This window comes from Echeneis naucrates, chromosome 2 (assembly GCF_900963305.1).
Source record: "Echeneis naucrates chromosome 2, fEcheNa1.1, whole genome shotgun sequence".
Taxonomy (NCBI): Eukaryota; Metazoa; Chordata; class Actinopteri; order Carangiformes; family Echeneidae; genus Echeneis; species Echeneis naucrates.
The window spans coordinates 16,164,930-16,189,055 of NC_042512.1; positions in this window are offsets into that span (position 1 = coordinate 16,164,930).

The following is a 24,126-nucleotide window of genomic DNA, read 5'->3' on the forward strand; positions in this document are numbered from 1 at the left end:
GTCATTTGAAGACGGGAAGAGAGCTGCTACATGCTTGCATTTTTGAAACATATAGTGCTGCTGCATGCTGCGCTGCTGACAATAGCATCATTTTATTGTTAGATTTGAATGGTAGTGCAGAAAAAAAAAAAAAAAGAAAGTAGTCCACGATGTTCTGCTACACACAAGTGATTGTGCTCTGTGTTGAATTTCATGAAAAAATTGTTTCCAACCTCTAAGTCTTAAATGACTGATGGCTTTAAATTGACTGGAGGATAGTTTTCTCTCTCTCTCTCTCTCTTCTTCTCCTTCCTGCTGACCCACTTTAGAGATCCAAATCAGTGCCTTTCAAAGACATTTTAGGTCAAAACTGAGTGTCATGAGCATAAACACATCAGGGACATTTGGTCATTGATGAGGTGTCTTTTTTTTTTTTTTTTTTTTTTTTTTTCCTTTCCTTAACTACTCTTGCAAATAAATGTACTCCGTTGTTGGAAAAATCAGGATTTCATTGTGCATCAGCAGGTTGCTTTGTTCGTGTTGAGACTCTCTTTCACTGCATGAGGATATGAGAATGTGGATCGTTGTTTTGTTTCAGGGTTAAGATGATTAAAGAGAGGAATTTAAAATAGAAATGGTGCAGTTTTTAAACACACAAAAAGTGAACTCCTCAAACTGCCTGCACACTCAGACCCTTACCCGCTGATTCTCTTACTCGCCCCCCCCCTCCCTCCGCCATCTACGGGATAACTTGACTCACGTTGCCATAGAAACAGGAATTACTGAAAGCTCAATATCTGGAGAGAGGACAGAAAAAGAGAAAGGGAGATGTTTTTTTTTTTTTTTTTTTTTCATATAGCAGTATACGCTTGTACTTTTCACAAAAGACAAAAGTGAATTGCTGACATCTCCTACACACTGTAGGTAATAAATCAACAATCAATATGTCAGAATGCATTATACCGTATACTGAATGAGCCCACAAAGGGAGCTGATGATAGGCAGTATCTTATGTTGCACAGACTCCAAAGCCCTCTGAGGCAGATTTGTGATTTTAGGCTAAATAAATGAAATTGACTTGACTTGACATGCCCTGCAAACATTAAATTCCTTATTCAAGGCCGATGTACACTGCGTAATGTTTGGCTGTAAGACAGCTGACGATTGAGGGGGAAAAAAAAACTAAACAGGGTGAGAAAACTGTCTAAGTTTTAGGCAACGGAAGACGGCGTTCATCGAAATTCAGTTCAGAAATCTAAAGAGGTAATACGCCAATTAAATGTAGAATTCAAGGGTGGACAGATTCATAAGAAGTTCCAAATTGTTCCAAATAGAAGGCAGAGAGTTTGAAATGTCCCAATTTTGTGTTGTTGCTCTGTTGTTTCTCTGACAGCTCCTCCCTGCATAGCAAACATAGGCTTTTTGTGTCTTAGTAAATTTGTTGTCTTGAATCCCAAGATATAATGTGTATGATGACAAAGCTCTCCCAAAGACATGTGATGAGTGAGCTGACTGCATAATGGAGTGGTGTGCTACTTTCAATCATAATCAGACATTATCAAAACAAACTCAATTTGCATTTCTGAGAGCAGTTCTGTTTGGAATAGCTTCCTTTCTTTCTTTCTTTCCTTTTTGCATTTGTTAATAATTTGCAAGTCTAACTTCAAATTTTTTTGCTGATCAGTTTTCTAGGTTCACCTCTGAAAAGTGTGTTCATAGTGAACACCACCCTATTATAGCACACAGCGGAGTAGTTCTTCTGTAGTCGGGCAGTTAAAGCTGCAGTCGAAGTGGTCGTCAAAGTTGATTAGACGAAACTTCCCTTTTTTTGTCGTTTTATGCAAAGAATTATATATATATGTGTGTGTGTGTGTGTGTGTTGGTTTTTCAAACACATTCAGCAAGTTCATGTACAAGTCAATGGACTGTGGCACATTTTCATCTCTCTCTGCCCCACAGCGTTATCACATTCATAGCCACTACATTAGCAGAAAGCCATATTATTCCCCCCCAATGAATTAATCTGTCAGAAACAGGATTGCAGTGTTCCCGCTCCCTCTTCCTCTTATCAACGCTCTGAGGCAACTTCTTAAGTGGGAACAATAGATAAGATGAGGTAGAAGAACGAGATATCACAAACTAAACTGAGATTTAATTTGTGATCGAATTTCTCAGCGCGCTGGGTTACTTTGGGAGGGATGGGTCCTCCATCTGGGCAAACAATTGCTCTCCGCCTGTGCAAACAATTCCTAAATAGTTCAGTCTGATTAACTGGAGATGTTGAGCCGAGTCCCAGACATTAAGCCACAGGTGTGTGTAGGGCAGCTGCCACATGATGCGCACACAAAGATCCTCATGCATTCTGTTTCCATTTTGTGACGGATTTTACGCTGATCACAAGTCAACATTCGAATATTTCAGTTAAAACTGTTCTGTAAATGCGATTAGGCACCCTGGTTTAGTTGCTATAAAGTAGCGGTTGTTGTGGTTTAGTTTCTGAACCAGGAGCCATTTAAAGGTATTTTTCCTGAGTTTCATTTCACCTTCACCTTGTTAAGTGTTAAATCCCAAAATGGAGTATAGTGTCTGATCAAACTGCATTAATCCTCTGAATAGCTACAAAGGCAGACTCAAAGGCAGCCCGAGCCATAAATTTTCCCATTTTATTCCTGATCTCACCTGAACACGGAAACCTCAGCGTGAACACTTGCTGTGTGAGGCAACCCAAGGCAGGGTATGGTGCCTATTCCTGTCAAAAACTTCAAAAAGGCTTTGTCATTAATGAGCCTGCTTTAGCATTCTTTCTTTCATTTAGATGTTTGCTTGAATATTCAGAAATTCCTTTCATCCCAAACTTTCAATACTGATGTGTCATTCTTGCCAAAATTCTTCTGTTCGTGCTCATCTTTAAAAACTGAGCCACTCTGATCAAAAGATTATAAAAAAAAAAAATATAGCATCGAGATAAAGGAGACAGATCAGATTCGGTACTGTTTTATAAATTACGAAGGAACTGTGATGCACCCTTTACTTCCCTATCATTTTATGTTCGCACTTGGAGGCATCATAGGATCCATGCCTGTTATTTATCTTGAATATTCAGGCACCATAAGCATTTAAGATTCACTTTAAAACAAACATTTATCCTTGCACCACTGCGAGGAAAAGAAGTGAATTCTGCCTGGAAGAGCTTTACTCCTCCTGTTTTCCTCAAGTTTGAGCTGGCCTTTCACTCTTTCTGTATGGGGGTACTCCTTTCAACGTGGGAGGAATTCTCCAAACTGCAAAACAAAAAAGTTATTTTAAAGAACAACTTCTTTCTTTGCCTGCAGACCACTTTGCTGCACACAGACCATGTAGGATTCTTCCTGTCTTTACCCCCCGTCTCAGTTTCTTCTCTCTCCAGTGCTGCCCTGAATGGTTTGCCTTAAATGGAGGTCCCTGTGGTTGCTCAGAATCCAGTGGCACGTGGGAAAAGACTGGTGAGACTGTGATCCACTTACCTCCCCAAAGACCCAAACTGAACTCCCTTCCTCCAATGAGGAATAGTTGCTAACATCCTGAATCTTAATTTGGCCATTTCTTTATCTCTCCCCGCGGAGATACCCACACTGGTGGCAGAGGTTCAATGTTCTTTTTTGGGATAACAATTAATGACTTGCTGGCCTTGTATCTTCAAGTTGATCCAATTTGCTTTGGGGATTAGATACACTTGTTCAATGCAAACTCTCCCTGATTGAGCCAATTGATACAACTACTCAGTATCAGGCTGAGGCTCACACCATGTACAGTGCACAACAGCAGACTGAGAAAATGTCCTGCATGTGCTGCTTTAGTGATTTCCAGACAATTATTTCATCGGTCGGCAATATAGGAGTGTATAATTTAGGCTGTTCAAAAAGGATGAGATGTGATGAAGTCACTCTACAACAAGGCATTTGTGATGTGGATCTGCACGTTTCTGAAGTGGCAGCCCGAGTGTTATTTGCATTTTATTTGAAAACATTTTGACATTTAGCATTGGTTTTGCTTCAGCATATGAGCGTTGTCGAACAAGTATTTAAAATGTTCTGTGGAGAAATCCCATTTCAGGGTTCAATGGCTCTTTCAAAGCTGCTCATCTGGGCAGCCATGAAATATGCACCCTTGTAAAGCTTGTCTATTCAATCAGTTTCCCCATTTTCAATTACTGACATTACTGCTCCGCATGCTACTGTTTTTGTTGTTGTTGTTGTTTTTTTCTTTTCCCCCCACAAAATTTATTAAATCGCTCAAAACTGAGAAAAATGAATATGGCTGCCGATAAATTGATCAGATTTAAGCTAATAAAAGCTTGAAATTAAAAGATAAGTTGCATTAGTGAAATATATATTTTTTTTTTCCCCCTTGGTGAAGCGACAACTTTGGCAAGTTAAAAACCAGAGAAACGTGTTTGAGCCTGTACAAGATAGTGTCTCATTCGTTCCAAATGTAATGTCATGTTGCGTAAAAGTTTTGCTGCAGGGAGACATAGTTGGAGCATGATTGACAAATGCGTGTTGGTAAGAGTTTCCCAAAATTTTTAAAACAGATTTTCTGGGCTGAATTGAATCGTGACATTGATGGAGAAAAAATAATCACCACAATCTAAATTTAGACTGAAAATTACCTGAAATGATCAAAAGATTTTACGCCTCCACAAATGCTGCTGGAGGGAGGGAAAGTGTAGCAAAAATTATGAGCTCACAAGCTGCCTAAATGGGAGATTTTAGAACTTATTTTGCATTTGAATGCCATTTATCCCATTGCATTCACGCCACGTTAGGCATCAAGCAAATGCCATCAAAAGGAAAAAATGAGGCCTTACATTCTGATTTCCCCATGATGACACCAAGAGACAGCCATGCCTCTTGGTGTCATGGCCTTGATGGCTTTAATATTCTGTACAATTATGTTGGCAGACAAAACATTTAGACACAGTCATTTATCCTTCCTAGTGAGAACGAAGGTTACAGCTCCAATGTATCACATTTTAATTTGAAATGCATTCGGCGAATGCAGGAGGTCTCCTCAGTTTTGACCCTTTGAAGCTAACAGAGGAGATGAAAAAATGTGTGAAAAGTCAAAAATTGTCCAATGAATGCAAAAGCGTCAGCATAAATAACTGGCTGCCTCTCCGGCAGCAGAAATAAGATCAAATTCAAACAAGATTATATTTTAACATTGTAAACATGATAAAGATAGAGGTGAGTTCGGCTTAGAAATCAATGACTCGATTAATCGATGAATTAAGACAGAGGTCACCAGTCTAAATGGCCTTTAACATGGAGAGGATCTCCGTCCTCTTCATTAGTGACAGTCTCATCACATAAAAAGCTGTCAGCTGGCATTTAACGTCAGTATGGCACACTCTTCCTTTTCCCCAGTTTGCTCTACTTTTAATTTGATGCTGCTGTAAAAGGGGAGTGCAGTCTGATCTGGTCCGGTCGGTTTGGAACACCAACAGGGTAGCAGCATGTGTATCTATGTGGCAGTGTGTGTGAGTGCCAGGCACACCGAAAATGACAGCTGGCCATATGGACCACCAGCAGTGGTCTCGTACAGCAAGACAACCTGGACGCTTCATAAATCTGTTCTATCCAGACTGGTCCAACCAGCCCGCTGGGATTCCTCCCTGTCCTCCTGATTAGCCGGTCCACACTGCCTTAAGAGCCTGACAGTGTCAGGCTGATCAACCTCAACACTCGCCTTTGCCCAGATTACAGTGCTTCTCCAATGGGCTGCATCCAATCACGGCTGCTCGATGTGTAAATAAAAGTCAAAGTGAAAATTCTACGCTTGGCCCTGGCATGTGTTTGTTGGTAAATGGGATGCACGGAGATATAAAGGGAAGCATCCATCCATTTGCTGTCCCCACTCAGCAGTTTGTTTGGACTAATTGGCACGGATGATTAATTATTATATAACCCATGACAGGCCTTGCTAAATTGGAATTAAATGACTGGCTGACATTGCATGTCCCAGTTCAGTTGTGCAATAAGCTAAGAAGGATTCATTTGCCTGCTGAGGTATACCGTTTGCTCCATTCATCTTCCCCTTGCACTCATTTGGCATTCAGCAACACAGCTGGGAAGGGGACTGCACATGTTTGCAGATAAACACAAAGGTATTTTTTCAACAGTTAAGGGGACTTCAGGCGTCAGATGACGCAAATGCACATATATTCAACTGTCCATTAGTAAACCATAAGAGGAGGATACAGTAAACCTGTCAGCAGCTGCTCTCTAGATACTGAAACACCATCTCTCCTTCAAATGTCAAAACTTTCAGAATTACTACATTTTAAAAACTGCAATTAAGGACGTGACACAAGTGAGCTAAATAAAAACTAAATAGTCCATCTCACTAACCCGAAAGTGAAATACTTTTGAAAAAGAACTGAGACATCAACAGGCTATATTCTGTCTTTTTAAAGCCCCTCTGGCGCCAAAAAAGTGTATCCTTAGCTCAAGTATGACATTAACATGTTGATACAAGCTTTCAGTATCCCTAAACTGATGCTGTTACTGTTCCAGTATGTGGATGCAACACACAGTTACTTTTTAAAGAATGTAATTCAAATGATGGAAGATGTCAAATCCCACAATAAACAATGTTTAATCGTGCAGACATTACAATGTAGAAATCAGCTGCATGTTTCTGTAAACGTCCGATCTAGACTCTGCCAGTGTCAGACACAATTTAATGCGCTTTCCCACTCAATTCAATTTCTACACTCTGCCAGGCTGGAGGAAGACATATGCACTGTCAGGATTAAATCTAATCAAGTCAGGGCTCTGTACCTGTTCACGTTGCCGGCATTCAAAATGGCCATAATGGCACTGTTGGTGTTGTTTGCGTGTCAGTCTTGAGACTACTAGCAATACATACAGTTGCACTGCATCTGCGCAGGATAATGGATAAGCTGATCGCAAATCAGGATGTTCAAATGTTTTTTCAAATGAAAATGCCCATCTGTCCAACTCTCTCTGCCTGTTGCATACCTTCAGGATTTCGCAGCAACACATAATTATCAACAGCTTTGCATCCTAAGTACGCTCCTGCTTGTCTGCTTCCCTCTTTGATTTTCTTGCTCTTGCTTCCCTCTCTGCCTCCCTCTCCATCTCTAAATAATTACCTAAATGGATCTATTACTGGCTTGGCCTCTGCACGGCATTAACTGAAATGCCAGTCTATGGGAAAGTGATGCATTCCATCAGAGGTGCTGTATCAAGCCTGAGGGAGAGCACAGAAGCAGATTTCTTTTTAAAGGATTCTTTGTTCTTCTAAAATGGTGAGTCTACACTATTATCCGCCTAAGAGTTTTTATGCTCTTACGGTAGAAGAACAAATGGTCGCGATCTGAAAAGTGCCTTCAGAAGTGCATTGGCCAAAAATGAAGCATGATGATCACTGTCAAAGAGATTGATTGGCTGCCGTGGCTGTTGTGGCAGCATCAAAGTTTTCTGCCATTAAATCTCAAACCTTTGATCAAATGGATGTTGCGACTGACTGCAGCTGAGTGCTCGCTTTGTTCATGTCCCTGTCTGACATCTTGATCTCATTTACAACTAACACTGATGCGTATACTGATTTCTTTATAGCCTCAGCATCAGTCATAGAAGACTGCAGTGAGCAGCTACCTATAAAAAAGTTCTCTCAAGGTGCAACAAGACATTTTTGGGCTTTTTGCCTTTTCTGAACTGAGACATTTGCTTTAGCTGTTAGCCTATGGCCTTCTGAATATTAGCTTTGCAGTAGTGATTCCTACTTCACTTCATTCCCCTTTCGTGATGCTTGCCCGAGACCTGAAAGGTTTATTTTTCAATTCTTATCCCATCTAATGCGTGTTTTTCACTCCATTCTCTGCAGGTTTAAGTTCAGAGCACTGAATTAAAAAATATAATTGGTTGTCTTATTGTTCCCATGATGACAAATGTCCTGAACACCTAAGGCCAACAAACCTGGATATTCTTTGGATTTGAGACATTGAAAACTGAACCAAGTTATTTGAAATGTTTCAGCTCAACCTTAGTGTGAATGGTAGCAACAATACCATTCCTAATGAAAGTGAATGATTTCTGAAAGTCACGGCACAAGGAAGCATTTAATATCTGACACATCGTTATTGATTTTGAGGTTGTAATTGATGACAGTTCCTGTATTGCCTTGTGTGGCTAATTTCTTCTCTCTCATGGTCACATCAGTTTGAAGCAGACTAAGTAGATCAAACTGATTATTGGATAATTAACTTTACATGATTTTTCGTCGATTATATTTTTTTCAAACCCTGCAAAAACCAAACTTGTTAGAATGGACATGTTAGAATTTGAGGAGTGTTTTTCGAAAGTAGAATTAGGTTTTAACTATTCGTGAATAAGTGAAAAAGCTACCAGTCATGTAAGTTGGATGCATTTGAGCTTTTGCAACGCTTTTATCCTTTGATTAGGTCAACAACGCGTAGAGTTTTATTTTATATTTTACACAGAAACAGCACACACCAGTCTCTCAGCTGGAGGGACTGAGGCGGAAAGAACAAAGACACATGCACACACTCTGGCTCAGCAGTTGTCATCCCATTTTTCAGAGACACTTTAAACAATCAATGCCGTCTCCAGAGTAATACATGTTCTCCATATCCATGTTTGCAAGACATAAAACATCAATTATTTTGTCAAATTTTATTCAGATGTCAAGAGTGACAAGTAGGGCATATAAATGAGGCCTGGAAACACACACACACACGCTCATGTAGGGTCATCAACACAACTCCTCCTCCCCCCTCCTATTGCCGACACTGCTTATATACACCCATAAAATCCCATCTAACCCACTCCAGTGCAGTTTTTTTGTTTTTTGCTTTTTTGCAAGGGAAAGTGGGGGCCTGAGAGGGGTATGGGGCGCAGCTCGCTACCTAACATGCATAATGAAAAGTGCAAGCTCTGTCATTTTCTGCAGATAAAAGACTTCAGATGAGAGCTGGAGACAATAGCAGCATATTAATCTCCTTGACGTGCCGAGTTTAGGCTTTAAAACAGTCACTTCCCCTATTAAGAGGCCCGCTATCTGCCTAAAAGTAATACTCTGAATCCGCATTACCATTCCTGACACGCACTGGAAAATTCACCATTGCAACTGTTTTACACAGAATTGGTATTAAAAGTATTGTGCATACATTCTTAAATATGTGACGTGTAAATGCGAATTTACAAGGCATACATTGCTCTTGTTAAACAAGAGAAGTGGTACATTATTGCTGCAATGGAAATATTAATCAAAATCAACAGTCCGGCAGTAAAGCATAGCTGAATATAGAATAAACCAACACAACACTTACACCAACATACATCAAACCTGCATTAATTGAATTCATTTTCAGCCTTTGGGGCACCACAAACCAGTTGCAAATGCAGCGCTGGCATCTTATTAAAGTTGCAGACCGTAAAACTGAAACAATGAGTGGAAACTCTCCAGAAAGCTCAGGGGGTCTACAAAGCCAGGTGATGCTTTTCTGTGGATTGGTCACAAAAACCAACCCTCGTATAAAAAAAATATAGACGGGATCAGCTTTTAATGAATGCAGAAAGAGAAATTTTATATTTTACGATGAAGACATTCCTGGTTGGAAAAACACAATTTTTACATGACAGTAGATGTGAATGCAATGCAAATTCCCTCACCCCCTTCTGAGGAAAATATCTGCCTCCTTTTTCACTGAATCACAGGCTTCACTTTATTCACGAGGTGTTAACTTAAGGACAGCAATAATTAAATGTACAGCTTGTGGTTGTCAGTGTGTTCCAAATATCATTAAAGGTTACATCTCTGTTTACCTAGAATAATAAATTATAAGACATCTGTTTGAAATGTTGTTTCAAGTTTTGAATTGTGACAAACTCTTTTGTGCCATGACAGTGACCGTGACCTTTGGCCACCCAAGTCTCGTCACACAAAACATCCTTACCACTAGTCATTATCATGTGATATTTTATCAGTTCTCACACCAATGCTGACATTTTCCTTGGGCAATTTTATGATGACACAAAGCCAGTGCCATCAAAGAATATGGTTACTATTAAATTTTTTTTTTCCTCTCTATTGCTTTCTAATCTTCCGTTACATTGTGATATATGGCTCACTGTGGGCAAACAGTGTTTTCTGGAACAGTTGAATTATTTCATGCCAGTTTCATCCTGCATAATAATGATTGCTCAGCTTGGCTGAGCGATAAAAATGGGTGATGTTTGTGCTAATGCATTTCCATTCGGGAACTATGCAATCAGAGATTCTGACAAGTATGCAGGGTTCATGATCTGATCATGATATAATATCCATTCAGCAGGTTCTTGTTTTCTTTTCTTCTGAGCTCCCTCTGAAGTTTAATGCTGCTTTGCATAGTCTGGTAATTTTGCTGCTGGTTCAGCAGCACTCTCATTTGCATTCTTGCCTTACAGCTTTACAGTACGACTCCAGTCCTCTCATGCAACCGACTACATGTTGCCTTGCTCAAGGGTATTCTAGTGGTGGTTGTTCGAAAAAGAGTTACTCATTTCTATTTTGCTTTTACAGTATTAAGAAAACCGTAGTATGGATTAAAAATTCCTGACATACCACCATCTCTCTGAAAGGCCAGATGCCAATAAAAGGTGTCTTTCGTGCATCAATCAATAATGCACAGACACACCCAGCTAACCTTTTTTCAGAGTAACATTTTCAATCCTTGCTGATCCTTGTTAAACTTCAGCACGAATGATTTGCTCCTTTCAGTTTAAGGAAGAGAAATGGCTCCTCAGCAGATGCGTCGATGATTGGTTGCCTGTTGCTTTGCTTGATGCAAAGCAGTGGCAGTTAATTTAGCCCAGTGAACTGGCATGTTTTATCTGTTGCCTCATAATCAGCTAGCCAGAGTTTAAATCTGCTCAACCTTTTTTTTTTCTCCCCCCCCCCAAGCGCTGCACATAATGACACATGCAGTGTGAAATGAGTCGTTCCACGTTGCTGCACTCCGCAATCTTCATTGACGTATTCCTTCAATAAGATGAGCGCATCGCTGACCCTTGTTGGTGTTTCCTCATGACTGGCAAGGCAAAAGGGAGTCCAGAGGTAACTCCTAATGTGGCTCTTGAAAAGTGTCTCCAACCCTGCTAACGATGACAGAGGAACTTCCCACACAATCAGCCACTGCATCAGTCTCCTGTTGAGAGAGAGGGGGGAGCTAGGGTCGAAGTGGTAGTGTGTGTTTGTTTGTGTGTGTGTGGGCTGGAGGGGTGAGTAAAGGCTGTTGACATTTGTTTGGCAATGTACGTACACTTAAGTAATAAGACTCGTCTGAGGTGAGTGAGATGTTTACGTGGCACAAGGTAATGTTGATTATTTTGTTTGTGTCGATGTGTTCATATATCCCATGTTGCAGAGTGTAGCTAATCTGTAAACCTGGTGAGCTGCCAAATGAAGATAAATATATATTGTAGAAGCAGTCGGGACTGAAAGGTAAAGGCACAGATATGGGTATGCTTGCTCTCGCCTTTGGATTATTTTTTTTGTGCCTGGAAGATGTCAGAATCAAAGGTCCGTAAATGATGAAAGCATGAGATCTGTGTGGACTGAGGCGAAGGCGGTCACATTTGGAATGGTTTGACTGGTCTTCTGTCTTTATATCGTTGCACCTTCCTTTGCAGGGAAGCACTAACGGGAGACTTAGTTATAAAGGCAGTAACAACATTCTGCCTGTCTTTGCTAGAAGAACATTAAGGGTGCAGGTTTCCATTTAATGCAATTTTGCTCCATCATAAATAGCTACATTTGGACATTTTAGAAACTTTTCACGGTTCCTCCTGACTGAAAGTTACTTAAGTTTTATCTCACAAAATATATGCAGTCTAACTGTCACAACCCTGCTGTGACTCCATTTCTCAGTGTTTCCTGTCTTTGTTTCTCCCTGTCTCTTTCCACGGGTCTCCTCCCCCTTGTTTGTGTGTGACTGTGGGCTTCTCAGCAGGGGTGTGGTGCAGCGCTGCTTGCCTGGCTCACCTGATGCCCATTTCACAATCAACCCAGCAGAAGAGTACTGGCTTTTGTTCACTCATCCCCAGATTGTTTGCTCATGTTGTCACTCTCTGGTCCTCTGAAAAATAAATAAATAAATAAATAAAAGTCTGTGGTTTTGCTCCATGTCAGCCATCTTCCCCACTCTTCCTCCTGCCACCACCAAGATCTTTCACCCCTTAGAATTCCTCCCTCAGTCCATCTCCACCCTGACAAAGCTTGTCATCAAACAACAACAACCCAAACTCCAGCTCGTAGATCTGTGCAAATCTGCACCTTGGTTCAGACACCATTTACCTTCACCATGACGCTTTCCATTCAATCTGAAATTCAGTTACTCCAGAGCATTCCTCCATCTTCAAAAAATAACATTTCTCATAAAATCTCATCAAGAAATGTAAAATACACAGTGAGAAGCCTTTTTTTTGTTGTTGTTGTTGTTGAAACCCGGAACAAAAAAAAACAAGGACTTCATCCGGTGAACCCATTTTTATTTCATTTCATTCAGACGAATCCCCCAGGAGCCAGAGTCACTGTTACAGCTTGCATCACATGACAGTGAATAATATGCCTGCAAGTCTCTGACGACTGTTGGCAGCAAAACCAGAAAGTTTGTTTTCACTCATCTTCAGCTGTCAGCTCACATTTATAAATCAATCTGAGAAGCCAGTCAGTATGCAGCCTATTGCTGTTTCGTAACAGCCTTCTGCTCCGTCAAACTGCCCCCCCGTAGCCTCTCTCTTCTCTTCTGTTTAATGTCTGTTAGTCTCTAGTTTTCTTTTTACTTCCTTCGATGGATTTCCTTCATCCTGTTGCTCCTATTACTCTCAGTAACAAGGCTCTGTTCAGATCGGTCATGGTGGGATGATGTCAGCAGGCTTTCCTGCTATATATGATGTGTGCATACGCGGGTGTTGCAAATATATCCGTGTGCTTGTCTTGGATGCTGCTGGCGAAGCAGCACAGCTAGTCTGTGTTGTCTGTGACGCCGTAATTGTTGTGAACAAAAAGAGGCAACCAAAAATCCTGGGAAAAGAATTAATAATTTGTCAGTTGCACTATGAGCCAGTATCTGTGAAACTAAGACACACACAAATACATGCTCCAACAGTGGTAGTGATATTTAGTTACAGCAGGGTGCAGTCGTTCTGTTCTTGGAGCCTTGGAAGATTGCGATTGGTGGTGCAGCAGACTTCAAGGCAGTGGATGCCTCCCTGGGGATAGAGCCATGCGACTGTGTGTGAGAGAGAGGGAAGAGAGCGAAAGCAAGCAGGGCCATGTGAGGGAATGTGTGTATTTATCTCCACTGAAACCTTGTACAAATGTCGAATGTGGATTCTTTGCCTTCTGGTCAGTTGTCAGTGTTTCCTGCTTGCTTATCGTCAACATCAGGCAGATATAAGCCTGGCGCTGCCTGTCAAGAGTCTCAGCATCCGTTTTCCTGCTCCGCAGTGCACCAGAATCCCTTTTTTAAATCCCACAATTAATTCAATTAAAACTGTCTTTTCCTGACTGTCAAGGCATAACGGAGCCGGTGCCAAAGGCAGAGGTGAAATTTTGCATAACTGTCACAGCGAATCACAAAGTGTGGTGGGCAAGCAAGTCAGAGCTCGGTGCCAAATTAACAACAAAAGATAAATTGGTCAGTGAGATGTAAAAGTGTAGTGTGAGGTAAAAAGCATATTTAAAGGAGAGCAGAATTCTTTGTTTGCAATTGTTTTCATAAAAAAGCAGGCATTGATATTTTCCTGCTCACTTGGCAGAACTATAGAGTTGGCAGCAAGTTGGGTCTCAGTTTGAATGTGGAAACATACTGACAGAGGGCGTTTGTTTTCTGCCAATATAATTACATTGATTCCTCCCAGAATGTCACAGATTTTGCACTCAAATCATAGAGCACTGACTTGACTCAAAACCAGCGCAACAATGTGACAATGTTTCAGCAAAAGTAATCAGGATGATCAGATGAGGTTTGATGACGATCAAGGATGAGATTGATCATATTTAGTATTTTCACAGTCACAGCCAAAGATATTCTGTTGCTTCTGTGGTTGCTAACGTTAGACTGGGTCGTTAGTTCGATTAATTAATTTAAATTTACTTGCGGAGCTCAAGCTCAGTGAGGCTGCTCTGTGCTACGTGCTAAACGAGGTTGGTAGGATGGCTTGACAACATAAAGGGCTTTGCGATAGTGTTCCATCACTCAGATGAAACAAGGAGGGGCGAGTAGCTCTGCCTTGCTTTTTGCTTTGTATTATTACGCCCCTATTAGTAAGCGAACATTTCTATATTTATTGTGCTATATCATCAGGACACCTATTTTAAAATGGAGAGTAAGGTGTGAAGATGAGAGGAAGCGTACTGCAGTAAACTGTGGTGTAGGATTAGATTTAGCCGGTATCCATGGCAGCAGTTGTAATCTGCTGCTGTCCATTAAAAATAAACAACAAGGACACCACTGGGCAGCAGGCACAGGCCCCTCTGTGTCTGATAATACCTTAACTGACACATAAAAAACATGCCTGATGAAATTGAATAAATTAACAATTAATTTACAGATTAAATGAAGCTGTTAACAGTGCTGTTAGATCACAGTGGTGTGCTGTGCTAATGTAGTGTGTGAGCTGATAATTCCATATCATTAGTTAGCTTTTACTCAGGCTGTGCTTTGCAGCAGTTTGGCTCCCTACTCCTGCACATCGCTTAATAAGACAGCCTGTTGCAAGTATGGTGGGCTGTAAATAACTTAAAGTTCACCCTTCGCTGAAGTGGTCCAAGTGGAGAGCTCAGTGCTCACAGACACACACTCAGTAGGCTGTGGAAAGATGCTAATGCTAGGAAGCCAGCATAGCGTCAGGCGAGAAGCCGGAGCAGCAGGAGACCAACCTTCACGTCCTCATGATTTTCTTGCAGTCCATCAAACAGAGGCAGTTTCAAACTGCTGAGTTAATCCATTACACATTCCTTACTGCTCCGACCTCAGCTTAATCTGACAGGTAAGAACTTCGGGCTCAGGTCAATCTGATAAATAATATAGTAAATATAAATATATATTCTTTTAATGGCGGCCCTAATGTCTCACACAAATAGGGTTGCCAATGCCTTAAAAGGCCATATGAGCCTTGCAAGTTCATAGGAATTGACATAAAGCAAAAATAGTGTGAACAATTTTAGTCAAGGTTTTATGCTCTAATTGTTTTACTGCTCCTTCTCTCCCTGGACAGTCTTTTTGCAATTATTATTTTAACTGCGTGTTCACAGAATGCATCATGCAGATGGTTATCATGAGGTCCAGAGTATTTTTCCAGTTCTCATGAACAAGCCAAAGCAATACAAAAACCCTTCTCACCCAATCAGGCCCAGATTGTTCCCAAATCTCTGGAGTCATCACCTTGTTAGACCACACCATTGTGTATTTCCAGGTCACTGGCCTGCCCTCTACCTCGGGCTGACTCCCATCCCCACCTCTGTTAGCATTCCTCTTGAACCTACAATAGAGCCACTCTTTCTCACCCACTTGCCCGTGGCTGCACTTGGGTTCATAAACAAGTAAGCCTAAATGTGTCTCCTGCGGCTATTTCATATTTCTCCATCACCGTTTGCCTAGTACCATTTGTACCATATCAATGAAGCGACAATGCTTGAGGGGAACTGGACTGCCTTCTGTCCCATCAAGAATGCTGCGGATGACTTCAGTGAGTTAACAGCATTCATTGGAGAAAATTGAGTGACTTCCTTATTGAGCATGAGAGAGAAAAATGTAAACCTGTGCCACACTCAGTTCACACACATTTTCACAGGTGGACATTACACAGACTTGGACTCATTTCCTGTGGACATTCTAACAGCCTAACCTGAACACCTGAAACAAAAAATAGCCTTGGGGGTGGTTTTTGTCCCCATTTGGCTAAGAAGCACAAATTAATCGCTCTTTAGTTCTCTTCTTCTCACTGCATCAATCTCTTATGCCACTTTTGAAAGCAACATTGAGGCAGCAAGAGTTTCAAAGCAGCCAGAATGCTTACTTTATAGGTGCACTGGCCACTGAACCTGTAATTAGTTTGATTTGGCCACAGACTAAAAAACTGTTGGCAAGTGCATCGGGAAACAGGGAAACATAACTGTGATGGTTGATAAACAACAAACCATTGCAGCAACTGCAGACCTGACTGAATGCTGAACCTTTCTTCCTGGGGAAGCTTTATGAGCCAATGTTTACAAAGCTGCCATGTGTGGAAACCACTTGTATCCACGATACAGTTAAGAGGAGCAAATCCTGTAGTGGAGAGCACAATGCCAGAAGCCCTTGTGTTTTCTTTCCAGATGCCTTTATTTTAACAAAAAGAGAAAGGCTTGCTAACTGTTAAACATGATGGTGAACATGTTGTACGTGAACAGCCTTCCAGGGAGCCATGAGGCCTGATGATTGCTCTGCATGATGATATTATGCCTCAAGAAGACGAGGCCGTTTTAAAGCATCTGCTCCCCATTGGGTAAATACTGTTTCCCACATTTTGCAGTGGTGCAGATAATAGTGCAATGATGTAGCCAAACAGAGAACTGTAGAACTATAGACAAAATCTAAATTGAATCTTCCATCATGACAAAAAGGCGTTTAGATGTATTTCACTGACATAATTGAGAATATTCATCATATATCTCTGTATACCTATTAGTTGTCAAGTTCTTCTTGATTAAGCTTGTAAGAGTTAAGTTTTAAAACTTTGGCTAACTGGAGTTGGACTGGCTAACTGCACTGTCTGCCTTGAGTGATATGGAGTGAGACATATTGAGGAAAACATACATGCCCTTTTCTGTGAAGATTATATTCTGCTGGGTGAAGCAGTAGGGTGCTAAATTAAGTGAACAACAATTCTGAAGGGTGCTAAATTCAGCGGTGGATAGGAGGTTATGGGATTTGAGGAAATGTGTAGGTGTTACAGGAATATAAAAACAGCCATGCTGGATGAGTTATGGGTGCCCCGTTATGTGTGCTGGAATCTGCTGGAAAATATGTAGGCTATATTTTCCATGTGTTTGTGGTAAAATGCTTTTAAATATAGATTGGATTCAAAATAAGAAGGAGACTCTTACACTTACAGGATTATTCAGTCATTATTCATCTAGAAAAACCTCCCCACACAAAGTCAATACATATTTTTTTATATATTTTTCTTTCAATATAAATTGATTTTTAATTTTTCCTGTAAGACTTGAGTCATTTAAAATTTGAAGCCTCTCTGTGATTTGAATGTGCTTCGTCTAAGCTTAATATAATGTGAGATGAAAAAAATTGTATTGACCAACTATTGGAGCAGAGAGGCACATCATCATCCCTTTAAAAGGATAATTGAGCAACAGACTGGTTAATGGTGCACATTACACTGATTGCTTGGAAATGTCAGAAGAAAAACTGATCCAAAAAAAAAAAAAAAAAAAAAAAACTGGACAGGCTACAGGGGCAACAGTTCAAAAGGCGGATTTTTATCCGGCCATCAATCTTTTTCAGCAATGGCAGCAGGCAAGGCAGAAGCCTCCTACCCTAGCCACGTGATTGAGTTCCTCCTGGGGGATTCTGACCACAGGTGACCAATGTAGATTCCAGCATTCAGGCTTAGATCTCTTCACCGTGTAGCCGGGACAGTGCAGGGATCATTGCAACCCAATCCGCCTACCAAAAAGTCCCTTTCATCTCATTTCATCACATTTATTTTTCTAGGCAGCAAAGTAATCAGGATTTCACTCCCAGAATGTGACAAATTCACATGCTAAGCGTTCAAATTCATTTATTTCTGTTTTGCTCCAGGCCCATGTTAATCAGTGTTCATTGACTTTAAATGTCCACTGAAAATGAGAAAAACATACCTCCAAAAATAATGATGAAAATTTTCTTGTGTGAAGTTGGATCGAATCATTTCGGCAGTGTTTCCATAATTGTATATCTCTGACTTGGAACATCAACCCCTAACTTGTAATTATGATGACATCTCTGACAATTCCAATACATCAAACTCAGCCCTTACTAATACAGGTCCAAATGCAATAGCTCTGGTCTTATACTGTGCCAGTGTTTACACCACGGAGTCTGTCATCGCACAACTGATTCAGTGATGTGAACTTTCATCCGCCACTAACATGTATCATGTATCACTGCTTCAGAAATAAAGGATTCAGCAAACGCCACCTGGTACAGACCTGTGGCAGCTAGTGCAGCAAACATTTATAGCATTTTTCATTAATCTAAGCTACTACTTAAACCTATCAGCATGCTACTTTAAAACAACTTGCGCTCAATTGTTCAATTCGCCGACGCATCTTGGCATAAAAACAACACATTTCTCATTTTGTTCAATGTAGGTCGACACAGGTTATTACTCTGCTTTGGCTGTAAAATCTACATCATTTCCACTACCCACTCAATTTGTCTATGAAGTCTACAGGTAAAATATTGATGCTCTGTAAAGCTGCCCTGAGCACACAAACTATATCAAATCAATATAGTCTAAAAACCCTCTGCTGCCAATCCTTGTGTTTATGACCCAGATATGTTACTCTGTTAATTATGAGCAAAGCAGGAGCTCAGGGTGCACTGTGTGTGCGCACACAAACACACACAACTCTCAGTTTTCAGCCTTTCATAACAAGTTTAATACCAAAGCTTTCACTCCTGGGTAATCAATCTGTAATTCATCATTATTTATCCGGCACACAAAAAGCCCCAGAGGAATCTCACTAGAACGCATACACACACACACACACACACACACACACAAAACTTGACTCACTTGGGAATGGACAGGTGCAACACTCACAGATACCCTGGGGATATCTTTGCCCACTTGCAGGCATTAAGGGATCATGGAGTAGAAGTAATTACAAGCACAGAGGAAGAAGGTAGGGGCAAACACAAGACAACACTAAATACACTGCACTGTCTGAAGCCTGCAGACAAGGCACAAAGAAGCATTAAGGGGTCAAGACCTTGTTTGTGCAGTGCAGGTCACAACGATGACCGTAGGTGCCCTTATGACATTTTGTTAATTTAGTGCTAGTTTTTTGTTTTGTTTGTTTGCCACATACTGCATGATGATTGTTATAGCCTTGTGTCCACCAAAATCAGACTTGAAACCACGTTCACATTTATAGTGTAGTGCAATGATGGAAATCGCTCTACATCCTTGACTCCAATACTATAATCCTGTGGATTTTTTTCAGGATTTCCTGGACACAAATCCTATTGAGTTTGCCAAGATTGTCATCCCCAAACCCCAACCTTAACCACCTCCAGTCTGCAGATAATGATGTTCGGTGGCACTTAAGGGCCTTTTACAGCTTAGCAGTAGGTTCTGTAGCCAAATGCTGTTGTAGGCACAAAAAAAACAAAAGGTATCCTTTGTTTATGCACAGCTTTGCTGTTGTGGTTTTCATTACCCACTGGTTTATTGTTCTTTGTCCGATCATCAATTCAGTGAATCATTTATTATCAGCAGCAACAGCAGAGCTGGTATTGTTTTCATCTTACCCGTCTCTGTGTGTATATCATCATGACAAACGGTCTTCAACACATCCACTGTAGTGGGAACATAGCAGACAGGCGGTTTTGAGGACTTTGGCACATGTCAAAATGTCTGACTGCCAAGTTGGGTTTCCACTAGGTAGATCAATGGATGTACATCTTACCATATGTTAGATATTGTATGTAATGAAAGGTTCTATGTAAAGTGGTTTCTATGAGGAAACTCAGCCATTAGTGTCTTTATATAAACCATACGTCACATTACAGCTCTTCATCCTTGTACGAAAATGGATATTATAACATATGTTTCATTGTTGATAGCGTCAGACATGTTGCAATTGGTACATTAGTGAGGGCTTTTGACTCAGAGAGGTGAGATTATTCATTCACAAAGAGATCAGAAAATGCAGATTTTAAGTCCATCATTAGACAACCAAAGATTTCTGTCCTATAAATGAACCAGTCTGAGCAGACAAACTGCTGCTGGTCTGATATTTTAAAAAGTCAAATAAAGCAACATTATGCCATTAAACACAAAGCTGCAGAAAGAGCTGAAGATAGAAAGAACTTTAACTGTGGTCGTAACTTGAATGAGCCATGCATGCAGTTAACAATTAACTACAGTGACATAAGCTCCACTCGTACTGATATAATACCATTAATGGCTCAAATCGCTGACCATTAAATATCGCCCTGCCATGCAAGGCTCCATTTTCCTATGGCATGATGCACAAAGCAGAGAGGCAAATATTGACTTTGTACTGAAAAGACATCTTGACAGCAGTGAGGTCACTGAGCCACTCATTTATTGATGAAAGTCGTTCCTAATTAAAGAATAAGAAAGAAGGTGGATGAGATGGAGAAGTTGTTTCTTTTAAGCCACACATCACTCCTGCTGCCCAACAGCAATGCCAGCACAGCTGACTGGAATAGGCCAACTGCACTGTCTGCCACTGTCCACAACGATTATTGATTCCCTCGGGGTCTCTTCTGCTGTCTGACTACTTCTCCGCAACAGGAAGGGAGGTACTTCACATGTTCCAGCTACTTTCTCATTGTTTGGTACCCAACCCACTGAATCTGACTCAAATCTGATTCATATTCCCTCTAATGATCCTTCACATTCTGACATAGGACTGACTTTGTAGTGAATTGTTTCAGCGTACCGAGATCTCAGCAGTAAAACTGGTGCTCAGGCTGCTGTACCTTCAAAGGCCCCAAGTTGTTTTGACATGAGCAAAAGTTCTTCTGTTGACTCGATTGAAATTGTTGTTTTAAGTTAAACCTTCCAGTGTAACTTTATTTCTCACCATTGAGTTGCACACAAGGACTGCTTGATGATTGTTTTTGTTTTTAATCTTTACTTTAAACTTTATATCTACATTGGCTTCAAAGTCTTTAACGGATGTCTCTATCAAATGTCTCCATCATTTATTTTCATTATTGATTAATCTGTTATTTCCTCTATTCGAGCCGAGAAAATAGAAGGAAATGCCCTCCATGAATTTGGTCCTCAGAATATTTTTTTCCTCATCATAATAAAATCAGCAGAATCAAAAGAATATTGTTAACTGCCCGTCAGTCTAATTAGGTGAATTTCCAACCTTTGAGTTTCCTGCTATTTTATTGAGATACAAACCCAGTGTGTGAGCAGCCACAATAAAAAGGCCTCCCAAACAGAGTGCTAGGCTATTGGATGCATTCTCCCAGCTGCTATCCATCATTCACTCAGATTGCAACACAAACAGAATGCCTTTCTGTTGAAACTGGGCAATTATGTTTCTTGTTCCTTACTTCTAATGCACGTTCAGGCTCATGTGGCATATTGAATGGTGTCCTCCTTCAGTTCTTCTTGTGATTGTTTCCATGGCTACAGTGATTTCTTGGACTTAAGTATTTCTACAGATAAATATTGGTTTGAATTAGGAGTCTAGTAAGTTTGCTGAAGAATGGGCAAATAGTGAAATCTAATAGTTTTGATGAATGTTAGCGCAAAGCACAGAAGTAGCAATGTCATAGGTTGACGAATTTGATCCGGAGTGGACCACCAAACTGAGGAGCATGCTCACTGTTGCGTGAACTAACAAATGGATGAATGAAAAAAAAAAAAAAGGTTTTCATATAATGGAGGGAAAAACAGACGTCTGCCATGCCGACCCCCTCCAACTCGCACCATCATCCATCAGCCTTTGGATGAAGACGTTCAGAAGATGTATTCCTGTCTGCCAGCTGTTGTCAACAAACTTCCCCTTCTGTCTTTTTTGAAAATCTATTTTTCTACATCGTTTCAGTCTCACAGGAAAACATTTAGGCTATCATATTACACGCCACACTCCAAATTAAAGAAAATATGGTCCCAGTCTTTTTGGCTCCATCAACACCATTGCAATCTTCACATGTGTCTTTCAAAACCATTTATGTAAGCAGATGGTATCACGCTGTGTCTACCTTTATACTGACACCAAAATGTTAATGTAATGTGGAGGGAGTTTCTCAGTCAACTAAACATTGGTCATGTTTAAATGTTTGGACTAATGATGATGTTGCTTTTGTGAAAGTGGTGACTTGAGAGAGCTTTTCAAGTCAAGGTCCAACGAATCCTCAGAATGTTACTCCAAGTTTGATGGATGGGCTAATGGAAGTATTGAAAGCAGTTGTTGTTCCATGATCAAACATATATTTACTGGTACACAACAGAAAACACTCATTAGTGGTTACCTTTAAAAGCCTGACAAATGCTACAAAATTTTTGGCCAAGATCGATTTCCAGTTCACATGCATTACAGGCTCATGACTGAACTATGCACGTGTGGATGAATATGAGGGGAAGCAGATTTTTACTTAAAATAAATACAACACTTATTTGGGTTTACCTACAAGGGAAATATAGAACTGATTAAAGTGCCAATGCCTTTCTTTTTCTCTTTTAGAGTGTAGCTAATATGTTGAAATGTGCCTTAGAGGACAAAGTGGCAAAGAGCCGGTGCTGAATTTGGCACCGCAGATGGAAGGTTTTGAAAGGAGAAAACTAAATTTAGACAGGTTGAATTTGACACGGGCACAAACAAACGCACACGTGAATATGAACAGGACTGCACATGCTCTCGCAGACACAGTCATTAGGCTTTCAACAAACATCATTGGGGTGGAATGATGAGTCTGGTGAGATGCATTTGTTTCCCCTCACATTTCTGGAGAGAGGAAGGCGGGGGCAGAGGGAGGGGAGATGTGCTATTGATATGCCCCATGCAGTGCCAACACCTGACTAATTTCATGCAGCCATTCAATTGACTACCTCCTTTGACTCATCTGTGCTTCCTGGCGGCTCCCCACAGAGCGCCTTCACAGAGGAACAGGTTGATGCAAATAAGCTACAGACCTTTAAAAGGGGCATTTGGCACTCAATCAAGTGTGCTTAGACATTCTGTCCTGTATGATAGCCATGCTTAAATAAACAGTATGTATTGAGGCAGCTTTTAGCCTTTTTGCATTGACACATAACCATGGATGACCACAGATTTCTAACTACTTTATCTTGGGTTATTTAGGGGCAACTGCTCAGTACTTCTTTCCGCTCTCATTAATATCCTCATCTCACAGATTAATAGTCACCAGTATCTACAGCTGTTCCTGGTCTCTCCCTATCTCAAACCCAGCCAGCTGAGGCAGACACCTGCCCACCCAAGTCCAGTTCCATTTGAGGTTTCTCGACAAATGTTGCCAAGCGCTTGTCTTCGTGAGGATTGTTGTAATTAAGATCTAGAGAGGAGTACCTTGAGATAATGCTTTTTATGGTTTGGTGCAAAACAAATCTAAGTAAAATGTTTGAAGTGAGATTGGAAAGTAACGGGACCTGTGTTGCATGTTTAAAAAAAAAAAAATAAAATAAAAATAACTATGCCTTTTCAAGTGGTTCAGTGGGAATTACTATCTTAATGTTATCATTTGGCATTCGAGTGAATCTTCTGGAGCAAAACTAGAGCTCCAAAATCATTGACTGAAAATCACAGACTTGTGACGAGAGCTGGTTATTATTACACAGCACTGTGCTTGTGGAATCAAGTAGCCCGATAATACATGTGCACACATACCCTGCCACGAATCCCCCCACTGACAAGTAAGGTGTGTTAATTGTGCTGTTTGAACAAATCCTATAGCAGCAAAAAGGCACCACACAGTAATTATTGGTGTCTGAAGATTCAATTGAAAAGCAATCTATCCAGTAACAGAGTAGGACCAGTTGGAGGAGTTGGACAGACAATAAAAATAGAGGGAGAGAGGGAGACTGATCTATTTGGTATGCAGAGGGGGGCACCAACACAGAAACAGCATACACAACTATCATTGTCAGTTTTTGTATTTATTGCTCCACAGCTGACCAGTGTGTTCTGAAGGTAAAAAAAACAAAACAACAAAAAATAGATAAAAAGTACATCAAATGTGGCTGGGTGGCGTTCAATCTGTCAGATATTTAAATGTCCCCATGAAATAAGTTGGGACAGCACACTACTTCTTGTGAACATGTCAGATTAGGTCAGCTGACACTGATAAAGGGTACAGCTGCCTGA